This window comes from Protopterus annectens, chromosome 7.part0 (genome assembly GCF_019279795.1).
Source record: "Protopterus annectens isolate FY-2018-M chromosome 7.part0, PAN1.0, whole genome shotgun sequence".
In the NCBI taxonomy this organism is placed as follows: domain Eukaryota; kingdom Metazoa; phylum Chordata; order Ceratodontiformes; family Protopteridae; genus Protopterus; species Protopterus annectens.
The window spans coordinates 347,911,024-347,929,013 of record NC_056739.1 but is presented as its reverse complement, the minus strand read 5'-3'; positions in this window follow the sequence as shown (position 1 = coordinate 347,929,013).

The window sequence follows — 17,990 nt, the reverse complement described above, 5'->3', positions numbered from 1 at the left end:
AACCAACCTTTAAAGCAGGAAAACTGCAACACCAGGAAAACATCAGTTTGGGACAAGAATGTGATATAAAAGAACTTGAGCAAGAAGGAGTGTATAAATATTTGGGAATTGATGAAGAATTAACAATAAAACACAAACAAATGTGAATAAAACTTAGTAAGGAATACTTTAGAAGACTTAAATTAATCCTGAAACAGCACTGACATCTAGGAACAAAATTCAAGCTATAAACCAATTTGCCCTCACTGTCTTAACTTACAGTTTTGGAGTAACTAACTGGCCCCAAATGTGTTGGATAGATTAGACAGGAAAACAAAAAGGATGCTTCATGCTCACCAAATGATTTATAAAAATCAGTGCATACCAAGATTGTATATTCCCCGTTCTGAAGGAGGGATGGGCCTCCTTGAAATTAATTACATGTATATATCTGCAATCATGGGACTCCACACATATTTGCTGACCTCACATGACCCAAATGTAGTGAACGTTTTGAAACATGAGGAAAATAAATCTAAGATGACTTCTTTGCTTAATCTAGCAGAAGCATATCAGCGTCAAGTAGGAACTGAAATCAAACAAGAAGTAGATAAAAATCAGGCAGCAACTGAATGTGCCAAAAAACAAAAGAAAGAATATAAGGTGAAGGACCAGATGAGAAGGCAAGAAATTTGGAAAATGCATAAATATAGTTGCAAGTATAGAAAACTTCTAGAAGAATCTCATGTTGATCAGGAATGAATACAGGAATGGTTAAGGAGAGGCAAATTCAAACCAAGAAATGAAAGGTTAATATTGTCTGCCCAAGATAGTGGGCTTGCATACACATTAGTTTAGAAAGTCCATTGAACATGTGGGAGAAATGCATACATGTAGGTTTTATAAAACTAAACTGGAAACAGTTGCACACCTCATTGCTGGTTGTGACATACTAATAGCAGAAGGACTATATACTGAAAGGCATAATAATGTGGCAAGACTGTTGCACTGGGGATCATGCAAACATTATGGTACTGAAGTGGCTGAAAGACACTAGAAACATGAGCCACAAAGCATCATAGAAAATAAAAAAGTCTACATCACAATACAAACAGGTAACCTGTAAATGGTTCATCTCCCAGGCCCATTCTTACACTTATCAAGGGTACCAGAACTTGTCAGAGATTTGGGATGCATGGCTAGGCTTAAAAAGGCCCTTGTGGTCATTAGTCTAGTAAACACCTATGAACATGGGATCACATCCATTACCAGCAGTTGAAAAGATAGATGCTAGTAAACCAGATATCGTGGTCCAAAAAAGTGAACAAAAGTAGCATTGATCATTGAAATCACGACACACAGTGATTACAGTGTCTTGAGTACAGAGAGACATACAAAGTGATAAAATATCAGGATTTGCAGGCAGTAATGAGAGCAATGTGGAAGAAAGATACCCAGATAGTTCCAGAAGTAGTAGGAGCAATGGGTCTAATAAAAAAGAATCTACAATCATATTGATATAAGCTACCAATACATGTAACTCCTACGAACTGCAGAAGGAATTATTTCTGGGCACATTGCGGGTGCTGCAAAGAGCACTTCTGGCTGACATCAAAGAGTGAAACAATACTAATTTCATGAACTTTAATGGTACTTTGACTTAGGAATGGGGTCCATTCCCATCATGGTATGAGAAACCCAAAAGATTTGGAGAAATTAAAAAATGCATAACCAATCTACTAGCAGATAAATTTAGTTCAGATTTCCCTCCACCAGATTACGTACCTGCATTTACACTACCCTCTAAATCTCCCAAAAACAATTCCTCAAGGCACTATCTAAAGCCAATATCAATGCTATTATACAGCCTGTTAGCTATCCTGAAACAGACCCTGTAACCCCCCATACACTATCAGCCCCCAAACACGATATATGCCAGGTGAGTGAAGGTCAGCTGCAGTCATCCCCCCTGCACAAGGGTGGAGTATCAGCTGACCCAGTAATTACAGATCCATAAGTCTGACAAGCCTCATCTATAAGGATAATGAAATAATGATTATGGAATTAATAACTAAAAACAGAGGCAGCCTACAAACCTTTGACCCAAAAGCCAATTCATTTTATAAAGGGAAGATCGTGTACTACTGAACCTGATTGATTTATTTGAGACGGTTACTGACAAAACAGATGAGGGGAAATTGGTATACATCAAGTATGCAGATCTCTCTAAGGCATTCAACACCATTCCATGCTTGGGTATTGTTAATAGCCTTTCCCACTGAATCGACAATCTTTTTGTAACTTGATAGCAAATTGTTTCACAAACAGAACACAGGTAATTAGGGTGGGTGGCACTATTTCTTCCAAAAGACCATAGGGACCTATTCTTAGAGCACTCCTTTTTGGCATTTACTTCTTAGAGGTCAAACCTAATATTAGGGGCATATGGCTCACCGTGTTTACTGATGACTATAAACTTGGTGCCATTATTAACTCTCCAGAGGACACTAAGATCCTGCAAGAGGGCAATTCCCATAGAAATAACTGGTGTCAAAACCATGGACTAAAATTAATTCCAAAAAAAATGTAATATTGTCCTTTGGAAAGCATGATGTCCCCTGCAGCTATCACACTGATGATGTACACACCCCTACAAATGAATCCAGTGGTTAGTGACCTGGGAACCTATGTAGTCTGTGAACAGTCCTTCACTCAGCATTTATTCACTATTGTAAGGAAGTCCCTTTTCATTTTGTGATTTACTAATAAGAGTATGGCATCCAGGTCCTGAAATGTGATAATTTCATTGTATTTGGCACTTATTAGACTGATCACTAAATATAATACCCCTTGTAGCATGTACTTGTCCAAAGACTTGACACAACATAAATGTTCACAGAATTTTTTTACCGAGCAAAATCATGTGGCTAAATCATAACAACTGTAGCGATCTTCTCATAGCTTTGCCCCTATTCTCTGTATCATACTGGTTGATGAGGGGTGACCTTGCCTCGCCAACCAGTCCTCAGTAGATCATATCCTTTCAGACCACTGCATATTCACAAGTCCAGTGGTAGCATAAACACCCACTCAGGAGATGTTAATCTCTGCTGCAACATAAATAGAACATGTTAGAGGCATAGATAGTTGTCAGATAGTAACATAGTAGTAGATAGTTGTCAGATAGTAACATAGTATTAGCCTTCTTTGGCATTGTCTTCCTCTCCATATTCTTTGGCATTGTCTTCCTCTTCATATACAACAAAGGACTTCTCTTAGTCTATTCAGACTTAATCCAGATGAATGGATAATAAGCCAAAAATCCATTATGCAAAGGTTTAACATATAAATGATCTGCCTGCTATGGGTTATTGACATTTAAATTACCAGGGATAAAAAAAAAAATCATCTACAGAATTATGTTTTAATTGAACAAATGTGTACATAGTACACTCTACGCAGAGGTGTATTATGTACACCAGTGCTGCTGCTTCTTTCGGCTGCTCCCATTAGGGGTTGTCACAGCAGATCATCAGTTTCCATTTCTTCCTGTCCTCTGCATCTTGCTCTGCCACACCAAACACCTGCATGTCCTCTCTAACCACATCCACAAACCTTATCTTAGGCCTTCCTCTTTTCCTGTTACCTGGTAGCTTCATCCTTAGCATCTTTTTCCCAATATACTCTGCATCCCTCCTCAGCACATGTCCAAACCAATGTAATCCTGCCTCTCTGGCTTTGTCTCCAAACCTACCAACCTGGGCTGACCCTGTAATATACTTATTCCTAATCCTGTCCACCCTTGTCACACCCAGTGCAAATCTTAATGTTAACTCTGCCACATCCAGCTCTAACTCCTGCCTTTTTGTCAATGCCACTGTCTCCAACCCATATAACATAGCTGGTCTCACTACCCTCTTGTAGACCTTCCCTTTCACTCTTACTGGTACTCGTCTGTCACAAATCACTCTTGACACTCTTCTCCACCCACTCCATCCTGCCTGTACTCTCTTCTTCACCTCTCTTCCACACTCAACATTACTCTGAACTGTTGATCCCAAGTATTTAAACTCATCCACTTTCGCCACCTCTACTCCCTGGATCCTCACCATTCCTCTATCCTCCCTCTCATTCACACACATATATTCTGTCTTAGTCCTGCTGACCTTCATTCCTCTTCTCTCTAGAGCATATCTCCACCTCTCGAGGGTCTCCTCCACCTGTTCCCTACTCTCACTACAGATCACAATGTCATCTGCAAACATCATAGTCCACAGGGACTCCTGTCTGATCTCATCTGTCAACCTGCCCATCACCATTGCAAATAAGAAAGGGCTCAGAGCTGATCCTTGATGTAATCCCACCTCCACCTTAAACGCATCCGTCACTCCCACCGCAGACCTCACCGCTGTCACACTACCCTCGTACATATCCTGTACCACTCTTACATACTTCTCTGACACTCCTGACTTCCTCATACAATACCACAACTCCTCTCTAGGCACCCTGTTATATGCTTTCTCTAAGTCTACAAAAACACAATGCAACTCCTTCTGACCTTCTCTGTACTTCTCCATCAACACTGTCAGAGCAAACATCGCATCTGTAGTGCTCTTTCCTGGCAAGAAGCCATACTGCTGATCATTAATCATCACTTCCCTTCTTAACCTAGCTCCCACTACTCTTTCCCATAACTTCATGCTGTGACTGATCAGTTTAATCCCAAATTATGTACACCAGTGCAACATATTAAAAGAAGGTGTTGCTTCTATAGCTGCACACACATTCACCATCCTACACTATGGCACTGATTGGGGTGTGTGGTAATTTTGGGAGGGAGAGTTCTTACAGTTCAGATCAGTACATTTTACTGACAGCCACATGCATTTTTGCACCTATGCTATACCATTTTTTCTTCTCTGCAGACACAGCAGTATACCATTCCCTATGCTATGTACATAAAGTTCTTGTTGCTGCAGGTAATAGCACCCCAGCACATGTACATGAGTCACACCATCATAGCTATCAACTTTCCATAGGTTCATAGGTGTGTACCACGCTAACAGCCCTGGAGCCTATGTAAGCCTAACCTAAGAAGATTCCCTGGCATCATGCCGCCTAAAGTTAGCTCCAACTGCCCCTGTCAAGCAAGGCCACTGAAGTGATCTCCGGGGTGAACTTCCTATTGCCCATCCACTCATCAAGATTTCTCTTAGAGGGCCAGTGAAATGCTCTGCTTGACGTGAATGGGAAGTTTGTTCCAGAGTATGGGAAGTCTCTGGGTTAGGAACTTGTCCCTCCAGCATGTTCTGTTTATTGTGGTAATGAGGTTTAGGTCTCTGGAGTTTGTGGCATGGAAGGACTGGAATTTCTTTAGGTGTAGCATATCTAATACCTCAGGGCCAGATATGGCCTTGTAGGTCAAGCAGAGATCGCCTCTAAGTAGGCGATAAGAGACAGAGTATAGCTGGAGTTGTTTTGAGTCTGCCCATATAGGGCATGTGTCTAAGGCCTAAGATCCTCTTAGTGAGGTATTTTTGTGGCCTTTCGAGTTGTTGTAGGTGTCTAGAGAGGTACATACCAAATGAGGTGTTGTATTCTATAATAGGTCTAATGAGGGATGAGTAGAGAGGGATCATGACCTCTTTCTTCCTGGATGAGAAACCTTTTGCAATGAGATGTGCCACATAGAAGGACTTTCTGACCACAGTGGCAATGTGGTTATCAAAGGAGAGGTTGCTGTCAACCTGTGTCCCCAGGTCTCTTATTACACCTTCGGTGTTTAGTGGACTACTGCCTATGTGGTAGTTCATGGGCACCAAATGTTTCCCAAAGCGAATGGCAATGCACTTTTTGGCATTGAGCTTAAAGTCATGGTTCTGGCACCAGTCACTGGTGTCAGTGAAGCCTTTTTGTAGAATGTCTACATCAGTTGGAGAATCAATAATGGCTCCCAGTTTGCAATCATCTGTGAACTTGGTCAGCCAGAGTCCCTTTGTGTTGGCTTGAACTTCAGAGAAGTAGATGTCAAACAGGAGAGGACCCAGGACCGATCCCTGTGGGACACCACTTGTAACTGGTCGGTAGTCAAATTTGGAGTCCGCTACTTTCACAGTGTGGCTTCTATCAATGAGCCATTTGGCAACCCATCTTACGACACAGGGGTTTTTGCCTAGTTTACTGAGTCTGTCTATGATTCCTGAGTGAGGGATGGTGTTGAAGGCCTTGGCAAGATCTAGGTAGGCTGTGTGAACTACCTTGCCCTAATCCACAGCTCTGGTGACAGACTCAAAGAAGTCTATCAGGTTGAGTAGGCATGATCTACCTTTCACTAACGCAAACTGCGTGGGGTCCAGAGTTTGGAGATTCCCTATGTCCTTATTTATAAGGTCCATAATGATGCGCTCCATAGCCTTACATATCAGACTCGTCAGGCTAATAGGGTGGTAGTTCCCAGGGTCTTTAGTTGCTCTCCTTTGTGGAATGGGATGACCATAGCAGTGCACCATTTGGTAGAAACAAAGCCTGAAATGAGGCTGTGATTGAACAGGGTATTCAGGTGTGGTGCCAGTTCACTTTGTAATTCATGTAGAACACAGCCAGGGATATTATCCGGTCCCATGGAAGCTGTATTCTTGGCTTTGGACAGTGCAGTTTTTACCTGTGTAGCCATGATAATAGGGACTTGGCATTCCGCAGGTATTGTGATAGGCCCTTTAGGGGGTGAAAGGGGGGGTAAAGTTTGCACTGAACCTGTCGACCAATATGTTGGCAATATCAGTTGGTTCTATGTATTGCCATTATGCTGTACCTCAGAGCAGATCTGAGTGTTGCCATGAGGATTTTTGACATAACTATAGAAGTCCTTGTGGTTGTCTTTAGAATCTGCAGCAATTTTGTTTTTGTAGCTAGCTTTAGAGGATTTGATGATGGATCTCAGTTTTTGGTGAGTTTTTCGAGTCTTGGGACTTCACCCTTTTCTGCAGCAGTTTTTTCCTTCTGTTTCTTTTGCTGGGAATCTGTTCTCAGCAGTTCCATTTTCCTGATGATCTATGCTCTACTGTCATGAAGACACTGATTCATAAAATGGTTAGGCTCATTTGGCATGATGCCAAGGCAGGAACAATTTACATAACATGTAATGAGAGAATCTTGTGCTGTGGGAGCTCCCACTGGTTGAAGGACAGGGTTTCCTGCACCATGAGTGACACCCTCACTGGTAGTTTTTGTTTCTGCCGTATAAAATTTTATTTTTAATACGTACACAGTTGCAGTTGTTCAGGTGTATCATCTTTGCAGTTCATCAGTAGTGAAATGGGATCAGTTTGGTAAGACACAGGGCACCATCGGTCAGCGTGCACGTTCAGTCCCATAATTTATGTGGCGGAGACTAATCTGTAGATATAGTTTACTCAATCACAGATGATCCTGGAAGAAGTGGATCATTTCATTATTTATATATACATAGATATAACATATATATGAGTGTATAGTAAACCATAATGGATTCTATTAATTCTTACCTGTTGGGCCTACTTAAAACAACTTACTGATTGTTGTTGCTGTAGGGGTCTCTACCAAATACATTTCACCTAATTTTCTTCTCTGCAATAATTTTATTAAATTAAAGGAACTCTCTCATATTTTGGAGGGTAAGAAACTAAGTGATCAGTCTTCTTGTTCTTGTAATTAATTTTCATTTCTACGGACTGTTGAAAAATTTGTTACTTTGTGATATACTGACAGTTGGTGCAAATTAACCTTACAGACGCATTTGCATGGAAAACCCAAGTCTAGTAGTTCAAAGAAAGGATTAAATAACATAACAGGCATTAAAATACACTAAAAAGTTTCTAAATGAAAAAAATACTCCCATCAATAAAAAATAAACACAATATGATAGCGCGATTAATAACGCAATTTGACTTCAATCAAGCATGATAAACACGAAGGAAAATAGACACCCAAAGAAGACGTTTTGGCGAGTTTGTTTTAAGTTATATATTTAGGTACTTTTATTTTATTTTATTTTATTTTACATTTGTTTACAGAGAAAGTCTGACTGGACACAGATCCATTTTAAGTGGAGGCCCGGGGAGAAAAGCTCCAATAGCAATACATGCAAGAAAATTACATACAACAAAAAATAGCATACATAAAAAATGTTGCAACGTATAAACATGCAGTACAGTATAGATTAACAAATTCTTAAAGGAGACAAGAAATAAAGAAAGAAATCCCAATCCCTCAGAGCCACACGCTCCAGGGATATAAACCTTGTCATCACAATAAACAAAACATGCTGGAGGGATAAGTTCCTGACCCAGAGACTCCCCAGACTCTGGAACAGACTGCCCATACATGTCAAGCACAGTGTCTCTTTGGCCCTCTTCAAAAGGAACCTTGATGATTGGATGGGAGAAAGGAAATTCACCCCTGGGATCATGTCAGTCACCCTGCTAGACAGGGGTCCAGGGAACTAAATAGTGTGGGAAGAAATAGCCAGGGAATTGTTATGGCTAGGCTTGTATAGGCCCTAGGGCCGATAGCCTAGTACCAACCTATGAACCTATTAGTAAAGTACATAGGTTAACATTATTCAGGATTACAACAGCAAGAACTATAAAAAAAATGTTAATGGTAATAATTTATATCTGAGTAAGATATTTGCTTGAGGTACATGTGAAACATGAGATGTTAAGTTGTCAATCTCGCCTTCATTCTTGCTGGATGGGTTCGGAGCCGATCCTCGGCTCCGACTCGGCCAATACTAAAAGCTCGAGAGCTAATTCCACCGGCTCGAGGCTCCCCTATATCCCACAATGCTAGGCGGTAACTACCCAGATCTTGTTTGCCGCTATAGCTGACGAGGTGCGTTTTCTACCGGCTCAGGCAGGTTAGTTACAGTTTTACCTTTAGGTACTTCTAAAAACCCCTTTTTTATTTTTAATACATAACTTTTCAGTTTAATTTAATATTTAGACAAATCGACCCTGTTTGTCTAACCCCTTTTCCCTTTTTTTCCTTGTTCTAGGCCTTCGGCCCCTTCCCTTCCCCTAGTCCTTTACTAAATTAGTTTTTTTTGTAAGGGCTTGTGTGTGTGTGTTAGTGGTTTAACCTTATTTTAATATTTTCTAAAGAGAGTGTCTGTAGTGTGTTTGTGTGTGTTAGGCTCTCTTATTTTACTATGTCTAAAGACAAGGTCTCAGGCTTCAAGAAGTGTGACTCGTGCTGTCAGAAAATGTCTCTGACAGACGGTCACACTTCTTGTGTGTATTGCCTGGGGCCTTTGCACCTGCAGGACTCTTGTGCCTTTTGTCATGGCTTTAGCCCTAGAGTCCTGCAGGAATGCAAGAATAAGCTGATCTTGCGGGGCTTATTAAAGCCTGAAGGCCCCCCGACTCAGTCTGTGTCGGGGAAGCCTTCAAAAACTTCTAAACAGTCGGCTCCTGCTCCAGAGTCGACTGCTGAGAAATCTAAGTCGGCTTCGACATCGGCTCTGGCTGGAGCCGATGTTTCTAAGCCCCATACTGTTACCTCGTCTCCGGCTGGAGCCGAGGCTGATAAAACTTTGTCGGCTCCGATACCTTTATCGGAGCCACAATTGAGAAAGAGGTCCAGATCCCCCTCTATCAGATCTGTGCATTCGGCGCCAGGATCCCCTCTCCTTTCGGAACGAAGTCACAAAACTCATTCCTCTCGGTCTTCCAGATTATCCGACCATGATTTGCAAAGGGTAGTGAGTAGACTTCTCAAGTCCGAGGCACTGGCCCAAATGCTGCATAGCCCGACTCACCAGTCAGTGGCTATTCCCGTTCCCCAATACATTCCTCCTCCGACTCCTTCGAGTTCGGAGCCAAGGCTTGTCGGAGCCATGACTGTTGGTGCGTCAGATCTGATACCTTCCATTTCGGCTCTGTCGTCTGCTCCGATCTCCTCTTTGGAGGGATCTCGGCGCCGAGCTTCCCTCGTCGGCTCCGAGGGGGTGAGTGGCATCGGACCCTTGTCCGACCCCGCTCTCCCTCTCGGGGCTTCGGCGTTGGTGAGTTCGGCTCTGACATCGGCTTCGGAGCCGTCTCTGTCGGTGCCGGGGGAGGTCCTTGTCTCTTCGGAGCGGAGGCCTCGGGCTTTACCTGACAGGGGTGCCTTTGAGGTCATGCGGAGCATGCTAGAACCAGGTTCTGCCCCACAGTCAGCTCCTTCAGCCCCTCCATCTACAGTGCCTGCGGTGATTTCTACTCACCCCCTTGTCTCAGACCGCAGAGAGCCAACTCCTCAAGTTTCCCCATTGGGAATTTCCTCCTCTTCCGAGGCCTCTCCTGACCCTGCAGGAGATCCCCCTAGGAAGAGGCAGTGCAAGAGGAAGCACATTGACTCCCCTGAGTCTATCACCTCCGATTCTGACTTAGAGGAATCCGAAGGTTCCCCTCGATCCCCCTCTGAGGATGTCTCCTTTGCTGACATCCTTGAAATCCTGAAACAGAGGGGGAACTGGCCAGCCCTTAACCCTTCGGAGGATGAGTCAGTGTATCTTGAGGCGTTTGGCTCCCGCCCTTCTACCTCCTGGGTGTCCCCTCCCTTTGACCCCCCTTATGGAAGTGGTGGCAAGGAGGGCTTGGACGGCTCCTGACTCAGTGGAACCCACCCCAAGGAGACCATCCAAATTTATTACTGCCCCCAGAGACAAAGATTTTTTATCCAAAGGTGTCCCTGTTGATGCCATGGTGGTGGCTGCGGCCACAAAGAAGGAATTAGCTGATCCTTCGGTTCCTGTCCATCTTCCTAATAAGGAATCTAGGACCATGGACAGGTACGGCAAGTGGATGTTTTCATCAGCGACCTTTTCAATGCGGTCGCTGAACTACTTATGCCACTTCACTCATCTCCAGAGAGATTTACTCAAGGATATGAGTGAACTGATAAAGGATCCTATAGCTGAGGGGTTCAAAGATACAATGAACTCCCAGTTGGCAACCCTAAATTCCATCGTCAACTCCTCCATGTGGCTGGTCTCATATGTAGCAGATGGAGCGAGTAGAGCCGCAGGCACAGGTGTTGCCTTACGACGTCACGCCTGGATGCGGCTATGCAACTTTGCGGACCCTTTCAAGGCGTCCTTCACCAATTCTCCCTTTGATGGATCATCCTTGTTTGGTCCACAGGTGAAGGATACATTGACCAGGTGCGAGGTAGAAGGTAAGACTCTCTCTGCTGTAGGAGTCCGTTTTTCTACCCCTTCTAGACCCTATCCCAAAGGTCAAAGGGGATGAAAGATGTGGTTCTGCAAACAATCCCAGGGAGTCTCATCTGACGCACAAGGCCGATTCCCCTCTAGAGGCAGAGGGGGGAATAATAATAGATGCCACCCTAGAGGCAGAGGAGGTCCGCAAAACCAGGGTAGCAGAGAAATGTTCTCTGACAAACCCTTTCAGCACCCCTGAGGGGCTGCCCAGCTGTCCACCTTCGGAGGCAGTCGGGGGAAGATTATCACTGTACCCAAAAGCCTGGCTTTCCCTTACTCAAGACAAATGGGTACAGTCGATCATATCCGAGGGTTACAAAATTCCTTTTATTCACATCCCAACCCAACCAAAAAGATCCCTTCCAGATGTTCCAACCGGTCTAAGGGAACAAGCAGCATTAGAAATTTCAAAGCTGCTAGCAAAAAGAGCTATCCAATCAGTCCCGGCAGACCAACAAGGATCCGGAATCTACTCCAAATTCTTTTTGGTACCAAAGAAAACAGGGGACTGGAGACCCATACTGGATCTCAGCTACTTAAACAAGTTTGTCAAGAAAACAAAGTTCCGGATGGTCACGCTACAGTCCATTCTACCCTTCTTGGGTCAGGACAATTGGATGTGCTCGATAGATCTTCAGGATGCGTACTACCACATCAAAATGAACAGACGCTCCAGGAGATATCTCCGCTTCAGGCTGGGAGCCAGTCACTACCAGTTCAGGGCCCTGCCCTTTGGTCTCACTACAGCCCCCCCTGTGTTCACCAAATGCATGGCAGTGGTCGCGGCTCACTTGAGACGTCAAGGATTCCAGGTGTTTCCATATTTAGACGACTGGCTCCTTACCGCCACCACCAGACATCAGCTTCTCCTATCCAGGGACTTCACCATTCAATCTTGCCAAGCTCTAGGCATTTCAATAAACTTCGAAAAATCTGCTTTGTCGCCTTGTCAATCTATTGTCTTTATAGGCGCCACCTTAGACACACTCAATCTTTCAGCCAGACTCACAGAGCAGAGGGTGTCAGACATTCGGAACCAAGTTTCCCTTCTCTTACAATGCAACAAAGTCAAAGCCAGACTGGTTTTGAAGGTACTAGGACTCATGGCAGCAGCTATTCCCCTTCTCCCCTTAGCTCGCTTTCACATGAGGATCCTCCAGTGGATGCTGTTTACTCAATGGTCCTTTCAACAGCTCCCGATGTCCCATACCATATTGATAACTCAAGCATGCAAGAATCAACTGTATTGGTGGATCTCCTCACCTCAACTTCTCCGAGGAAGACCCTTCACTCTTCCCCCCCAGTCGCCACGTTGACAACAGACGCCTCCCTGATCGGGTGGGGGGGGGCATTATCAGGGCAGGACAGTCCAGGGCACGTGGCAACCTTTCGAGTGCCACTTGCACATAAACGTCTTAGAGATGAGAGCAGTGCTTTTAGGGTTGCAAGCCCTTCACGACTCTCTTCCCACTGGGACTATTGCAGTTCAAATGGACAACATGTCCGTAGTGTGGTACATCAACAAACAAGGCGGAACCAGATCATACCCTTTATGTCGAGAGGCACTCAGACTTTGGCAATGGGCGATCTCTTCTCAGCGTTTTCTGATAGCAACGCACATTCCCGGGAAATCCAATGTTATTGCAGACAAATTGAGCAGAGCAATTCTCATGCCCCACGAGTGGTCTCTAAAGAAATCAGTTCTAGAAGAAGTATTCCTAAGATGGGGCCAGCCTTGCTGCGATCTTTTTGCTACTCCCCAAAACAGCAAGTGTCACGACTTCTTCACTCTCTTCCCATTACCAGGCCATCCCACCAGAGACGCTCTAGTCCACGATTGGCCCCGGGGACTTCTATATGCCTTTCCCCCCTTTCCACTGATATCTCAACTAATTCAGAAAGCCATCGCCTTGAGAGTGACTATGATCCTCATTGCCCCTTACTGGCCTCGACAGATATGGTTTCCCTTTCTTCATCGTTACCTTTTGGAGCAGCCTTGGCATCTGGACCCAGTACCAGATCTGATAACCCACCAATCGGGTCAGCTGCACCAATCTCTGCCTTCTCTAAACCTCGCAGCGTGGTTTCTCTGATTCCAACCTTAGCCAGGCTTCCCTCAATATCTCGCTCGGTCCGAGATATCTTGATAGCCTCTCATAAATCTTCTACCCGGAAGATTTATAGTAGCAAATGGAAACATTTTTCCTTTTGGGCAACATCAAAAAACATAGATCCCTTTACTGCACCTATCCAGTCTATTTTAGACTTTCTAGCAGAACTCTTTCATTTAGGATCTTCTGCATCAACCTTTTTAAGGGGTGTATTTCTTCTTAAACCTCCAATCAAAGATCCCCCGCCTCAATGGGATTTGAACTTGGTTCTGGCATCTTTAATTCTTCCCCCCTTCGAACCGGCGGCTTCATGTTCTCTGAAGTTGCTTTCTTGGAAGACACTTTTTCTGGTAGCTATAACTTCAGCAAAAAGGGTATCCGAACTCCATGCTCTGTGCAGTCGTCCTCCTTACTTAGTTTTTCACAAAGATAGGGTATCCCTCCGTACTAATCCATCCTTTTTGCCTAAAATTTCTTCTCAAATAAACCTAAACCAAATTATTGATCTTCCCATCTTTTTCCCTAACTAGTAAAACAGGTCGGAACAAAAGCTACATTTTTTGGATGTTCATCGCCAACTTAGATATTACTTAGACAGGACTAAACAATTCAGGAAATCTGATCAATTGTTTCTGTCATATGCGGAAGGTAAATTGGGCCTTCCAGTTACTAAAGTATCCCTCTCTAGATGGCTCACCTCTACAATTACCTTCATCTATGAGATAAGACATCAAAAACCCCTCAAGACCTAGAGCTCATTCAACTAGGGCATTCGCTACATCCGTAGCTCATCAGGATAGGCTGCCAATAGATTCAATTTGTGCAGCAGCCACCTGGGCTTCTCCTCATACATTCATTTCACATTACAAATTGGACATGGTTTCCAGAAGTCGTGCCAATTTTGGTTCCACTGTTCTCAAGAGTCTGTTCAGATAGGCCACCCGGGATAAGGTGCTAGGGACGCGGTCCCATCCAGCAAGAATAAAGGCGAGATTGACAACTTAACATTAAGAAGTTATGTACCTACCATAATGTTCCATGTTAGTTGTCTTCTTCTCGCCTTCTTTCTTGCGTCCCACCCTCCTTCCCCCAAGCCTGGACAGACCGACTGGAATTCATTTTGTGTTTTTCTTCTGAAAGTTGTCATTCCCACACGTTCTTCCACCTCTTCTATCCTTACTGAGGTCTGCCTTTCCTTTACGCAGATTGTTTTGAGGTGGGTTTCCCTACTCCATTCTATGGAGACTAGGATTGCTTGGTATAGCTATCAAACGAGATCTGAGTAGTTACCGCCTAGCACTGTGGGATATAGGGGAGCCTCGAGCCGGTGGAATTAGCTCTCGAGCTTTTAGTATTGGCCAAGTCGGAGCAGAGGATCGGCTCCGAACCCATCCAGCAAGAAAGAAGGCGAGAAGAAGACAACTAACATGGAACGTTATGGTAGGTACATAACTTCTTATTCTCCTCTGTTGGATCCATCAGAACAGGTCGTCTTTTACTGCAATGATATTTTATATGAAAACCTATACCCAGAAATAATAGTACTAAAGCTGGCATTTGAAAGTCCAGACTCTTCCAGCTCGGACAACTTTAAGATGGCTCACCAGGCTGGATGTCATGATGACCTCACAACTTTGGGTAAAGAAACACTCATCAGGCTACCAAATATGAGCACTTTAAAATCACATATGAGGGGTGAGGGGGCGATGCACTATCAGCACAAACCGCAGGTGATTCCTATCCTCAGCAAAACTGCATTTCTTACACTGACGATGCCACAATGAGCACAAAGGTTAGGAAAAGTATTAGAAATATATTAAAACTGTTGCTGCTGCTGATGATGTGATAGTTATTTCACACAAAAAAATAAAATATGTGCATTGGGGGGAATGCTCTAGAAATGCAAACATGCTTTCAGCAGCTATCTATGCCCAAAGAAATGTTAGTCCTGATTGATTCTACGCTTAAGCCTGTAAATAGAAGTATAGGTGATCTAAACAAGAACCATATTACTGTGACAGCACTAGCTGGGTTAACATTTTTAGATGTGAAATATATGATACCAAAACTGCTTCATGAAAGAATGTGTTATAATCTGATCTTAGTCCATTTAGGAACCAATGACTTGACGTCAGCATCACTTACCCGTATGAAGAATGTTTGAAGAAGCTTCTATGACATACTAAGCAAAATGACACAACCTCCATGTTGGAATAAGTATGTATTTACCAAAGCCCACATTTTCAGTAGTTGATAAGGGCAAGTTTATACAGTATTCAACATCAAACTTATTCACTTTTGGGAAGACTGTAGATACAATAATCACATCTTTTCCAAAGAACTTCATCTTAGTCAATCTGGGACTGTTTTTGTATCAAGAAAAATTAAGGAGTATATGAAAACATTTTTAGACAATCCAACAAATCAACCTCTAGCAACCCAGCATGTAGAGGATCAACACAGGTTTGAAATGTTTTTATTACAATGCACAAAGTCTGGGCAATAAGTTTGATGAATTGTTTGTTATAGTTATTGACCATAACTATACATAATAGCAATTGTGGAATCTTGGAACATGTCAGGGCTACAGATTTCAAATTACACAAAATATGAATAACTCAGAGCTCCAGGGCAAGGGAGTAACATTATCGAATTATAACAATATTTCATCTTATCATGTGAATTAAATTGAGAGAGAATATGTATACTTGCTCAGGTTTTGATCCTTTGTCAAGTAAATCCTTTAGAATTGTTTTTTGTTAATGTAGCCCCAGCATAGATGCACTTAAACTGGGATTACCTCACCTGTTTAATTCATAATTTAAAGCTACTTATCAAAAGAGAATTTAATATATTACAATGAGAACTGACCCAACTTATAACTGAAGGTACCAGGGGGGACTCTTTTTTTTTTTTTTTTTTTTTAATCTGTTTCTGACCAACAACCACGGTATTATTGACAACTTAACAATCCCTTGGACTTTCAGATCACAACTACTGAAGTTTCAGTTGAAAATAGTCTGCTGTGCTAAGAGTTCAAAAATATAATTATAAAAGAATAAATTATAGGACTTTAATAGAATTAATACACTCAAAAGATTGGCAATCCTGTGTATTGAATTCCAAAGTAAATTTTGGATACAGCACTTTGCATGATTTACCTCTCAGTAGCCTTGAATCCAAAGATGCCTATAAGCATACTTCACATAAAGATATGTAATCCACAAAAAAGCCACTCCGGGTGTGTTGTAAAATCATACAAAGTCACCAAATTCAGAATCAATTGTCAGCACACCCTTGCAAAAGTAACCACAATAGCAGCAATAAAAAGATTTTTAATGGTTAAGCCCTTTCGTCCTAAACGAAAAATCTAAAATTCTTCAGAACCATTTGTCATATAAAAATGTATTTCCTCCTTGCTGGAATTTGAATTTTTGTGAATTGTATATGAAAAACCAAAAGAAATATATTTTTTAAGAAACACCCAGCAATAACAGACAACAGAATAACATCAGCAGTTCAGTTAAACAGCACATTAGAATGGAAATGGAAAAATGACTTTTGAAAAATGTGCAGTGGATGCTAAAAATATGAAAATATGTTATTAGTATATTAGGATCAATAATTCTTATCTGGTAAACTTCATAAAATCTGAAGGCAGTATAACATATACTTGGCAGGTACCATACCTGTTCAACCAAAATTATACAACACTGTTCACTGTTAGATTTATCAACTAACATTGTAATTCCTGACAGTTCCGCTTGCTCTATTATATCTCAGGGGATGATAAAAGAGCTTTCAGTAAAAAAGAATTCAACTTCTATGGGCCCTGGTTTGATCTCCTCCACACAGTTACTAACTATTAAAAATCACTTACTACCAATATTACACACAATATTTAACAGGCTGTTGCAATCAGGTACTGTTCCCAGCTCATGGAAAACATCTATTATAACACAAATATATAAAAAAGGTATTAAAAGTTATTCTAACAGCTTTAGTCAAATTAACATCACTTCCATTCTGGGCAAATGTTCTCAAGACGCCATACTGAATTACTAGGCAACAATAACAAGGATATCGCAATTTTAGACTTTGATCTACCCATTACAAAACCACGTTGATCTGTGTTGGTAAATTTATTAAGTTGTTATGATCAAATTATTAAGGCCCAGGATCTAGGTCTCTGATGTGGAGTAATTTTCTAAGACGTTGATAACGCCCTTGACTCCCTTCCTCAATATATGCTTTATCAAAGGATTATCAAGTCTAACATTAGTACACTCCTGATAAAATGGATTATGTCATGGTTAAATGATAGATCTCAATGAGTAACCATATGGGGCACAAGTTCCAATTCCCTTCCTATCCATCTTGGAGTTCCACAAAACTCTGTTCTTACCTGCATTACTTAATATTATATTTGCCACCAATCCTAGATCAAAGAAGAATTGGATAAGTAAGTATGCAAATAACTGTAAGACTGGGTTAATTGCCCAGAATGAATCTGATATTAAATGTTTAAATTCTTATATCTGACAGAATGGTGACTGGGCACACAGCATAGGTATACATTTTACTTATGACAAATATAATGCATTTTAGGAATCTTACAGTTAATTCACCTGTGTATATGCAATTTCACATAGAGCTAA